The sequence below is a fragment of the Photinus pyralis genome, unplaced genomic scaffold (assembly GCF_008802855.1).
Source record: "Photinus pyralis isolate 1611_PpyrPB1 unplaced genomic scaffold, Ppyr1.3 Ppyr1.4_LG5, whole genome shotgun sequence".
Lineage (NCBI taxonomy): Eukaryota > Metazoa > Arthropoda > Insecta > Coleoptera > Lampyridae > Photinus > Photinus pyralis.
In genome coordinates this window covers 47723704-47736630 of record NW_022170596.1, presented here as the reverse complement: position 1 = coordinate 47736630, position 12927 = coordinate 47723704, and the positions used below count along the sequence as shown (strand labels likewise).

The following is a 12927-nucleotide window of genomic DNA, read 5'->3' as shown; positions in this document are numbered from 1 at the left end:
AGCATCTCATCTTGTTCCGCTGAAAAAGTGTTCCTTTGCTGACCCTTCAACCTTTCTTGTACTATGAAAAATGAACTAAAGTCGGTGACCTGCACAGATTGTATTCACACTTGTCGGAACGTGCACGGTACATGCCCGGAAAATATTGTTTCGGAAGAACGCTGCGTGCAAAGGCCGTAGCTTGCCGAGTCGTTGCTCGCATAGTGTGAATTACACCCCAAAAAATTCATAAGATTCAATAATATAGATATTTTGCCGAGTCGGTGCCTTGCCTGTGCCGAGTACGTGCCTTGCACGAAAGTGAGAATCGACCTTTCTGTATTCTGTGGTATAGATACACGGTGTTCAAAAATAAAAGGAAACTGGTGTGTAAATAAGTTTTATTTAGAAACCCTGGGGCACGACTGTAGCTACCCGCGTGCCCACCGAAAAACCCTTACACAGCTTTGGACAAAATACGCGGTACACATCAAGATGCAGTTGACAGATTTTTCAACAAAATTAATACGAAAACCATCGATTTTTAAGTATTGCTGCTGTAAATCTTTTGATATAGATCGCGAATGAGAATTATACTGAATTGTTGCACATGTGCAAGCCAGAAACCATGAAATGAAACCGTAGGAGGATCCAGTACTGTCACTAAAATTAATTTTTTGGCAAAGCGATGGGAGGTATCTTCTAATAGATTTGGGGCTCCGAGATCTCCGCCATAAAGTACACAAAATGAGGGCGTGCTCCTCCGACATTGTTTTCAAACTAAAAAGTACCGTTTCTTTCTTCTCACGACATTATTACCTATTACTTATTGTTCCATTACGAACAAAAACAGACTATGAGAAATAACTTTCGGTACCTACTCGTCTTCGTCCATTTACTTTCGTGATGACCAAGTTTTTATTAGTAGTTAGAGGTCAGAGGACTTTCGGCCAGCTGCTTTATAAAACCGGTCTACGGTCAGTGCAGTGGGTTGAGAGAACCCACGAAGAAATTATACCTTCCGATCGCCGGATGAAAAGAACTACAACTTGAGGAATTATGAAATTGAAGAATGAAGTCGTGAGGTCCACTTGTTCATTATTTCACTTTCAATCAAGGAATTTGATTTATTACTGAATGACTGGCATTATACATTGTTCAAGAAAAAAACATCCGCCGTACTAACTTCTTTGTCGATGTTCACTGTGGGCAAATTCTATTCTTTGGCGTTTTGTTAGGACTTCTCACAGAGAGACATGTTCAATTTGTGTTTTGATTCTTTTATTTTTGGAGGATATTTTCAAGCTCGCATTGAAACTAAAACTTTGCGTCTACTGCACGGCAAACTCGAACTTTTCCATTTGCAAAACCACGTAAACTGTTCGTCCTTTTACGGAGCACTTTAATTTTACGGTATAGGGATAGTAAAACAACTTCCCGACTTTATTTACCTTTTTTCTATTTCCATGCTTTGTAAAATTTATCACCGCGTATTCCCTTCGGGCGTGTCGATCTTTATGATTAAACGATGGATAGTGGTAGCACGAAAACGTCGGATAGTTACCTCCCCTATTTCGTTTTACGATCAATTTGCATGGGTCCCGGCTTTCATCCTTTCGGTTTTACACTTTTACGTATGTCATAATTTTTTTTCTAATGCGAGCCCTTCGTTTGCATAGAAATTTGGTTTATCGCGCACCTTTTTACTTGAAAGGTAATGAAAGTTATATTTTTTTAATCTCCCTCTCCTCCCATTTACTTTAAGCGCTGAATTCTGACGCCTTGTGACACTACATAAGGCAAATCCAAAATTGAAGAAGCAAAGCTAGAAATGTGCATATATTTCAGAGCTTCTCGTTGATTATTACAAGTTATAGTAATCATAAACGACTTACAAAAAGCCCATTTCCACGTCAACCGTCTCTTTACACAAAAAAATTAGTTACACCAGCCAAATTCGTTGTTAATCATATACCGCTTCGTAGTGAAAAAGAGCAGAACTAAAATGCAATAGAATGAAGTACATTCAGATAAGAAGCGAGTGTGCAAGAAGATAAGACTCAAAACGCCACAGTGCTACCGATTCTAAAAACCGCCCGTACGGAGCATGACGGACAAATTCTCTGCCACATCCTTACATGTATAAAAATTAGTGACCTGAACTTAGTTTCGTTGGGTCCGTTTCGGTTTTTGGACTCGAATTAGCAAAAATTGGGTGGGAGAGACGGATTCCTCGCTGAACCTTCAAAACGAATCTATGTAAATCGAGCGCGGCATTTTAGATCGCTCTTAAGTAAATGAAATTGACAAAGTAAATGAACCGTCCTGCAAAACTCACTTTCAACGAGTAGCCAAATTTACCGGGCGATACAAAAGGCCCAATTGTATTGTACAAAGCGCTCCACCATCCAATTCTCCAAATTGCTGCTACTCTCAAAAGGAGAAAATCGACTGTAGTTTGTAGAAAACCTCGACTCATCTATAAATGTAAGTTATTTGAAATTTTTGCCTTGTATTAAAGCAGGAGTCGCGGAGCAATTTGTGCTCAAAGTCATTTTAACATTCCTGAAGAGGTCGACGCACGAAAGATTATTCGTAAACAGAGTTGTATATTTTTTATGAATGATAAGCGAATCCAAACAAACGAGTTTGGTGATTTTTAATTTTTTATCTTAGTTAAAATTTCGGAAAAATTCAGCGCATGCGCACCGTATTTTTCTCGCATTTGTTTTGCAGAAGTTTTAGAAGAATAAGAAATGTAAATCTGGAACGTGTTGAAGACACTGGGGATGAAACTATGGTCCTATACTATGACCCACTATTCATTGAACAATTGATTGCTCAAAGGAAGTCGATGAAATTAAGAAAAATAGGAGAAGCACAGCCGATAAAGTTTAGACTTTAGGGTTTATTAGTCGACAAGTAAGGTGATCTTTGATCTCTTAAAGAATGCAACACAACAGTCAATGCGGTATATTATGCAACACTCTTAAACAAATTAAACCATTCTGGAGAAAAGACTGGGGAAAATGACTATTTATTATATGTTTGGGAAATTGGGAAAGGACGAAGGGGAAATCGTGTCAGTGACGAAGAACCAAACCAAAAGAATATTTTTAGGGGTATTGAATTGTTGTTGAAGCGATGCAATGTATTAGTGCTGGGCGAGAGGAAAATCACCGTAGAATTTAGGTGTACTCTACTAACATTCTAGAATTGTTTAGAATTTTCCTAGAATTTTTATGAAACTTCTAAAATTTCTTAGATACTTTAGATTTTTTAGAATTTTCTAGATTTTTTTAGAACTTTTGTTGAACTGTTTAAAATTTTCTAGAATTTCTTAGATACCTACTTTAAATTTTTGTAGAATTTTTTAGAATTTTCTAAATTTTTTAGAACTTTTTTAGAATTTTTTAGAATTTTTCAGTATTTTCTAGAATTTCTTAGATATCTACTTTAAATTTTTGTACACTTTTTAGAATCATCTTTCGAAGGCACACGCACACAATATTTCAGCACAAAAACTTTCCTTCATAAAGAAACTGTAGCGTAAAACGAGTTTGCTAATAAAACGTCGATCCATCGCCCAAAAATGCGCTTAAGTAGCTCGACGCATTGAGTACTTTCTAACTTGGGCTAAACTTTTTAGAATTTCTTTTAGAATTTTAGTGTACACAAACTTTTTTTTCGCTTTTGTAGAATTTTCTAGAATTTTTTAGATATTTCAAATTTGTTTAGAATTTTCTAGGATTCTTTAGAAAATTTCTAAAATTTTTTCCCAACGCACATACACACGCGATTTTATTTTATACAATTTTTAGAATTTTTGAATTTCCTTCGAGTTTTAGAATTTTGGTGTTGGGTGAATTATATTGAAAAATAAAATTTAATTGTTAGTCTTGTTCGTGATTATTTTTGTAACCTTTGATGTACCGGGTGACCCAATAAGACTGTTCCTCGGCCATATCTCGAGAACCGTTCATCATATGACTTGGGGGTAAAAAATTATCGGCCATGAAGAATCGCTGGAAAATATTTTCAAGTTCTAAACCAACAGAGGGCGTAACTGCCATCTTAAATTTTAAAATTGCATTTTCTTTAAATTTCGCATAATAATCAGACATTTTTTTTCACACAAACTCAGTTATTTCAAAAACAAAGATGGTGTGGGGTTCAATTGTTATTGCTATAACCTGCTTTAACTTCTTACCCGTTTTACCGATTTGAACAAATTTGGTATGGTTGAAAAGAGCATCCCTTGAGCAATGAAAATCAACCAAATTATAGTTAATTTAGTTGAATCCTTCTCCGCCAGGGGACTAGTTTTGACACTATGGACCAAAATCCTAAAAAAATCAAATGGAATGACTTTTTCTTTATGAAAAAGTAGCCAAATAACATCCAAAAAAGCCAGTCGAAACCTTTTTTCAAAATCTCGTTCCTAACCTAAAATATTGGGAAAATGAGATTAATTAATTAATAAAAATGATAGAATAACTGGTTCTCTTTAAAAATGTGAAAAAGAAAGTTTAGTTTATTATGCGAAATTTAAAGAAAACGCAATTTTAAAATTTAAGATGGTAGTTACGCACTCTGGTGGTCATTTTTAGAACTTGAAAATATTTTACAACGATTCTTCATGACCGATTTACCCAATAATTTTTTTTACTCCTAAGTCATACGACGAACGGTTCCCGAGATATGGCCCAGGAACAGTCTTATTGGGTCCCCCGGTACAATGTACTCCGTAATTGGTGTATGAAAAAAATTCCGATCTCCACTACATACAAAATTTTCAAAGTGATGTCGGCACTATTGGTAAGTATTTTTCCTCAAGATATCTATGGTCGAATTAGAAAAAAAATAGTACTTCGGGTTACTCAAGGTCGTGTGACAGCACAAAATTAGCCAGAATAACGCAACGATCGTGCTGATACCAGATCCGCTCATCAGTATGCTATGTAGCGTGGGTTCTGATCATAAGGCGGAATTTTGAGTCAACATGGGTTTGAGAAGACCTGTCAATTTGGGTTTCTGGCCGTTTCATTGGTCGCGAAGAGGTTAGCTGATTGGTGGAACAGATTAAAAGAAATTAAAGTGATGAGAAGTTAATTCGGTCTAAGCTACGGGGTAACGCGCGTTAAGCCACGATAGTATTCGTGTCGAGAGGTTAAAAAAGTTAATCACCCGTAAGTTTGGTTTATCATATTAAAGCGCGAGGTAGGTCACGTGGTCATTCGTAAGCCAGATAGCGCAAGATCAGCAAAATTAAGTCATTGACATTTTATTCCTGATGTACTTAATCACGATCTCGAGTATTCGTTTCCAAAATCTGGGGCCGGTTTGCAATATTACTCACGTCAATTACTGCAAGTTATTTTAAATTTTTTGATTTGATTTTCAATAATTGTAATATTCCTAAAGGAATCGACTTATGAGAACTATTTGCATGAACAGATTTGTATGAACATGAACAGAATTCAAACAAAGAATTTGGGTTACCTTGCTTCATTGATTGGGAATTTTGAAGATAATACTAGTCCTTGTGTGCCATTTTGAATATTTCTAAGTGGAAAGGCAGAATAACACCAAAACTTTAGATTTCAAATTGTAAACCACAGTTTATGTGGTGAGACTAATGGAAAATGTTTGCTTCATTGTCACGCAACACAAGGGAATATGGATCTTTTCCAGATATTACAAGGAAGACGGCTTTGGGGCTCGTTCTACAGATTTATTTTTATTATAGCATGTAAAAGAATTAATTCAAACGGTGGCAGAAGTGCATATAATTTCTAATTCTGATTTTAAGACACGCCGAATAGTGAAATTACCAAAAAACCTTCGAAAATTTATTGGCTTGTGGAGAGCTTGCACGTAACAATTTCTCACCTAAAAAAATAACGAACTTCTTTCAGGAAAAACCGACACTTTCCCCTTAGGGTCTAAATAAGTTATAACTTTCGAGTTTTCCTTTAGGTAACTCATGTTTTGTTTCCCGCTTCTAATCTCATAAAGTGGAGATTCGGCGAAAAATTGAAAGACGCGAAAAATCACTTACCGTCCGGGTCCGAAAACAGGAAAGCTCAAGTGGGTAACAATGTGTAATTATTCCATAAAGGAAACGTTTAGCGCAACAATACGTCTTGCAACTAGAACGTCCAAAAGATGTAATGTGACAAACGTAAACGGCACTTTGTTCAACAATTGTATAAATAAATTGAATAACAGTGATTTTTTATGCTAATTAAAGTGGTAAGTGGAGTATGAATCCGTTTGCATAATTTCTTCACATATCATCAGTTCAACACTTCCCTACAATTAAGGTTAATAAACAGAGAAATGACACAATAGCCATTCTTTGTCACTCGGAAAATATGGAGCCATTCAAAAATCTTTCTCACTTCTATACCGTAAACAATATTTCAGGAAAATACGAGGTGTTTCTAAATATGAGGAGGGGACTAATTTTATGACTAAAAGGTCCGCAAACGCCTCGTTACCGATCTACAGGGTGTTATAATTTCACGGATGTTTATATGAACCTTTAGTCATAAAATAAGCCAAAGAATTATACCCTTTAGTAAGCACCTACAGCATATTTAGGAACACACTGTATTATGAGTAGACTTCACAGAATAATTGAGGTTGAATTCACTTACCACCCTTATTGCAGCGGATATCTCTTACCTGAAAATAAAAATCAGAATATAATCAAAGTAAACCCAACGCAAAAAACCACAAGGGTACGAACTCGTCCCCAAGCGCGTTCCAAGTGCCTCGAAGCCCTCCGCCCGCTTCGCCATCTCCGCCCCCCTCCCCCCCAAACGGCTACGGATTCCAGAAGTACCGAGCTGTCAAATAAGTTTTTCTCCGGATCCGAAAATGTTTTTCGCGTTTTTTTACACATCTAATGGCAGCACCCCGAGGAGAGGGGGATGCCAGCAAATTGTACCATACCTGCCGCCTGGTTCGACACGCCCCTCCTTGCTACGCCCGTAACCGACGGCGGTGTCGCCGTTGCTCTTACCGTTTGACCCCCGGAGTCATTTTTATCCCGAAAAACACGAAAACGGGGGATGGCGTACGGATCCAAAGATTTCCTACATTCTTACATATTTACGTATCCGCAACGTATCTAACATTTATACAAATTTTCAAAAAAATTCGGTTGCTTTGTGTTTTATTTTAGTAACTTTCAATCGGATTCAAATGTTCGAAATCTCCTAGCAAAACTTCCTTCCTTCCACTCAACCTGGAACCCACTGCAACTATAAGTGCCGGAATAATTGGAACTACATGAACTACAGAAGTAAAATAAATTGAATTGAATTACTTACAGGAACTACAAAATCATTGAAATTGTGAAGACTACAAGAACCAAAGAACCTACCTACATAACCTATAAAACTGCATGGATTGCAAACATTTTATTTGCTACAGGAAATAGAAAAAAACTACAAAACTCGGAACAGAAGAGACTAGAAAACTCACAATAACTACAGGACTTACAGAAATAGAAACACGGAAAATAGAGGAACTGCATATGATATGATATTTACAGGCACTGTTAGACCGAGAGATAGCAACAGATTTTGTGCAATGATTTTTAAACGTCACCGCAATCTTTTCTTTACATAGGTTAGAACTAGCGTGTAAACGTATAATCAATTTTGACAACATAACAAACAGAAGTTTATTATAAATGCCTGCCACCGATGCACCTAATTAATACATTTCATATTGACAGACGATTGCAATCAAATTTTTTTAAGCAATTTTCTGAAAAGCGAATAGACAACCCTATTATGTTTTCTCTCCAATATTATTTTAAAATTGATAGCACACGTTTAAATAAACTTGTGTTTGCTGTATTGTCAAAATTTCAAAAATTACCTAAAAATAGAACGGACCGCTCAACAGATGTATGATATACGTTTACACGCTAGTTCTAACCTATCTAAATTGAAAATTGGGGTGACAGAATCATCGCACAAAATCTGTCGTTATCTCTCTGTGTATATTCAGAAACTATGTACCTATTGTATTATCTTTTCGAGATTTCTCGGTGGTTCTTCAAATATTCTTTCCAGATTTTTATGGGTTTCTATCCATACTTTTTCGCTGACTAGTTCTGCTTTAAGGAAAAGCGAAAGCATAAATGACGGTATTCAGGTCGTTTGTCTGCGGCACGCGAACGGGTGCTAGAAGATTGCAATGGTTTTTATTTCACAGAATCCCATTTAAGACGAAACTATGACCTCAACTGACATCTGCTAAATCCCCCTTTTTAGGATACACTAGTAAGCGAGCTGCTAAAAACTCCTTTATTTTGGCTATACTTAGGTAAATTTTGTGAATCATAAAAGTACCGTACACATTGTTACTTTAATTTAATAAATCAATCTAAATGAAAAAAAAACTACCTGGCAGTCTTCAGTATTGACTTTTCAGCACCAAGTTTGGTACTTGAATGACAATCTTTTGGCTTCTAAATTGTAGGTTTCAAGTTTAAAGGGTACAAGCAAGTAAACGTGAAACTGCTTGTAACTTGTAACTTGTAAGCATTCGGCTGGTATCTCATAAAATGGTAACGGTACGCTGTGAACGATAAACTTTCATATTCAATAAACAAATGCCAGTGGGCAAACATACTGCCATGTCATCAGCACATTACGTAGTGCCGTCCATTTTGACAATCACGTTGGCAAAATGATTACATTTTTTTTTCGAAAAATCTTCTGAAATGTAGAAACGCGCGGCTAATAAGGGTTTGAAAGGGCACGGAAGCAATTTTCGCTATCGGCTTGTATCGGATTGAATGAAAACCAATAATTATAACGAGTACCTTCAATAGCAGCAGCGATTATTTTTATAATTATTTCACTCTTTCAAGTATTCATTTTTTAAGTCATCGTAAGCCAGTTGCAACGCAAATGGCAAATTGATTACGGAGCTAACGAATGACAGTTAATTAATTGTTAATTGAAACGTTTTGGGCTCTCACGGCTTGTAGTGACGCGTGTCATTTTCGCATCGGCTGTTTCGTTCGTCACGTTTAAGATCGATTTAATGACTAATCGGTTTTTTTGCACGTTCGCATTTTCTGGTATTGATTTAAACGGTTAATAAAATGGACCATAATATCAAAAACACATGGCATGAAGTGTGTACCGTTAACGTTTTATATAATGACACTCTCCAAGTGTTTTTGCATTACAATTTTACTGTAATCTAATCTAAATTTGTCACTTTCTATTCCCTGTGTGAAATTGAATTTTAAAAAAATACTACGGTGCTTCATCCTTTCGTTCTAACCAACAATTTACAGGGCGAAACATTTTTCAACAATAATTAAGATAAAAATTCCATGTATACTTTCTTAATTTTTCCTCATCGACTCCCCGATTCTTTCAAAATCAATCTTCGCAACAAATCGCTTTTTCAAAAACGTCAGGATAAAAGATCCTTAGAATATTCTGAGGAATTACCTCTTTAATTTTTGCCGCATGTTTAACAAACACCCTGTATAGTTAGTTAATTAATAAATTTAGTATGAAAATTAGAAGAAATAGGTTATGTACGATGAGACAGTGACTCTCGTAGGAAACGCGAGACGAGAAGAGTCTTTTGGCACGATATGAGACTTGATTGCTACTGCGCGAGATTTTCATGACGCCCTGTGAATATTGCTATCGTTTAGGAAGGAATCCGAAGAAGTCAAATGAGTGGATGTCAGTGGTTATGATATTAGGTGGATTTGAGAAGTGAGAATAAGCGGCTTTCGGGCTTCCTGATTGGCGAAATCGCACATTGGTTCGGGGAATAAAACTGAAAAAGTCGAAGAAAAAAAAGCAAAAACTCCGCAAAAGTTGAAGGAAGAGCTATCAAGTCGAAATCTAGCCATGAAATAATCGTATGTAACGACTATTCCAAAAACACATCGAGATGCAATGACAGATTAGTCATCGGCGATAAAGAACCAAGGCGGATGTGAAGCAATCTTTCAGGGAAATATGACGTGTTTGTACGAGAACATTCTAGAATACTCGGGTGCGTTCGGAAGCGTTCGGGAAGTTTCGAGAAAGAAGGACATTTTGCTACATAAGCAAATCGACGGGTGCTTTAAGACAAAACATTGAAGGGCGTGCTGCACACCTTTTACATAGAGGCTACCTATTCAAGAAAAATTTTGGAGTAACATTTTGACGTTTTGTGCCCCGCTGACTTAGTGGCATCCTTCAATAGTATGTGGGGGGGATATTAATATATTTCCTTTGAGAGGATAATAGTAGGTACCTGTTGTAGGGCATTGGTACTTAGAAAAATATTACATGTGACCGTTAACTTGCCCCCCCCCCCCTCCTGCAACGTTTGTCGCTGGTTTCTATGCCACCTGGTACATTTGGTTAACCAATATTTAAAAAGTGGGGGGGGGGGGCTTCGTATTTCAGGTTTGTTTGACTTGTAAATCGATTTCACGTTTGACTCGAGACTTTTGTCTGCCTTTTTCAAGGAATTTACTGGTCGTGTCATACTTCTGTGAGGTTCTTTCTTTAGTATTTGCTTCGTCTCATACAATACGCTTAATTCTTTGTTGAAACTTTATCCTCCGTCTTAATTTGTTTATTTAAATGTTAAGAAGTAAAAATTGCGTGTTAGAATGTTAAAACAGCCGGTCGAATGCATTTTTTTTTTGCCTTTATTTAGTAGTAGTAGTAGGAGAATGATGGTTTACCTTAATTAGGAAAAACAAGGAAGTGTTTAAATCACGACGGGTGAGCAATTGTTATTTCTTTTTGTTTAAAAACGTACTTTCGTCGAAGCTAAAATCAGTGCAGAAGTAGTTGACGTTAAAGTCTTGTGAGAAGTTAATATGATCTCTCCGTTTACGGAAGAAGTTACGTTGTTGAAAAATCAGTTTGTAGTGCATGACGAGACCTTGTTTAAAAGGTGTAATAAAAGTCGAAGTGTTACCCGTTTGAACAGTCATCGCATTAAAAATTAGAAATTGTGTTACTTAAGGCCAGTTTGTGTTATCATTGTGACAATGGAGTAGAACAGTGGTGAAGTTTCCTAAAGCTTTCAGTGGGTGTTTTTGTATCAGTGATAAGTGCGTCGGAACATCGCACGACCGTTGCTACCACCGGATTAAGGGATTATTGTTTAAAAAACTGTAAGTAATTTTATTCACAATCATATATGTAATATGCCAATAGCCAATAGCCAACTGTTTACAGTTGGTACTGATAATGAAGGATGAGAAATTATTTTGTAAGTAACTTTATTTCTAAACACAAAAACATTTAAAACAAAAGTTACTATTTCAAATGTGAAAGAATCTGGCGACAAAATGCCTATCCTAGGAGTCGCTCACATCTTTAGAGAAACACAGATTGTAGACCGGCATCAGGTCTTCTCTGACCGGCAATCTTTCCTGGCGAGAGTTATTATACGTCAATTGGTATAGTACCGGAAGCAGTTTAAGACGCGTAAAAGATTTATTTTCTGTTAAGTCCAACAATATTTAAATTAATTAATATGACAGCCGAATGTTTATTTGTTTTAAAGTTATGTTAGCTGCATAAAATTAGGCGCCCTTCAGAAGAGATTTTGTCATTTAAAAGTAGACATAGGGAAAAATAACACACGTAAATTTCGCTGTATACTAATTTCTCCTGTTGCTTCAGAATCCCAGGACCAGGGTCTAAATAAAAAATAATTTCTCTCTGCTCAGATATTCTCTTAACCTAGAAAAATCTGATTTATAAATCTGCATTGGAATTATGAATTACGATGAACACTGTACAAAAGAACTACTAAATTATATCCATCGAAAACTGAGCGAAGAATCCGAAGCTGACATTTCAAAAATAAGTTTTTTAAATTCAGATTTTTCCTACTCTCTTATCTACTACCCTCGGGCTCATTTCGATAATTAATTTTGTTTTGGCAGCTTTCCCCTTCAATAAATCACGTATAACAAAAATACTTTTGAGGTTTTTTTTATACGAAACCCGACCGAAACATGGTCTTATCAAAAGAAACCGTCTCGAGCGTGTTATTTAAATTACTACGAAAGAATGAGGCACCGGACCAAATAGACGATTTTCTCCCTCTAATTGACATTCCGGTAGAATAAACTCGACTTTGTAAATTCTTGAGGGCTTTGAAAACTCGCCGTATCGATTTCCGTAATTGAATGAAATTGCTTTTAGTTTTCCGGATCTCGGGCGGGGACATCTTTTTGAGGCCGCTCACGTTTTTTTTTGCCATAAAATGTTATGCACTTTCCTAATGTTTGTTTTGTTGAGCGGAAGTGAATCGTCTCTCCTATATGTTGACGTTCAATTTAGTTTCTGAAATATTGCTGTACCATTATTGATGTAAATTCCCAACACGTTCCAAGGGAGAACGTGTTACGCGTTTCTAGCACGATATTGGATTTGAAGTTCGTCTTTTTGTGCCGGCTAATATCCCTCTAATTGTCAACATTTTATTCATTTCTTTCAATTCTTCTGTTTCCTTATAAAGTATTCAAGGCGCTTTCCAATGTTAATTCAATTGCGTTTCCACTTTGAAATTTAAATTGTGTAAATATTTGAAGGTTACACTTACAGTAGGGTCAGTCAAAATGTGTCGCTACTTGAGCATTAACTTTTTTTCGATTCGACTCGAAGAGCCAAACTTTAAACTTATTCGAAAACTGAAGTGATTCTTCTAGGACATTTTTGGAACATTCCAAGGTTCTTTGTAGTTTACTCTTTCAACGACTCACACTGAAAGAAATAATATTACCAGAATTTCGGTAATTTTGTATTCTGCTATAGATGCAAAATTTTCTTTATCTTTACAAAAACAAATTGTGTTGGTTGTATACCAAGAAGTATTGAACGCACCCCCATTACGGTAAAATACATTTAGTTGTTATTACCAAATGGTATGAAT

General features: G+C 36.2%; 1 protein-coding gene across 1 annotated transcript in view; it reads left to right on the top strand.

Annotated features, from left to right (window-relative positions):
• Positions 1-12927, top strand: part of LOC116172249 (E3 ubiquitin-protein ligase MIB1-like) — a 462793-nt gene that overhangs the window by 65112 nt on the left and 384754 nt on the right. The window lies entirely within an intron of this gene.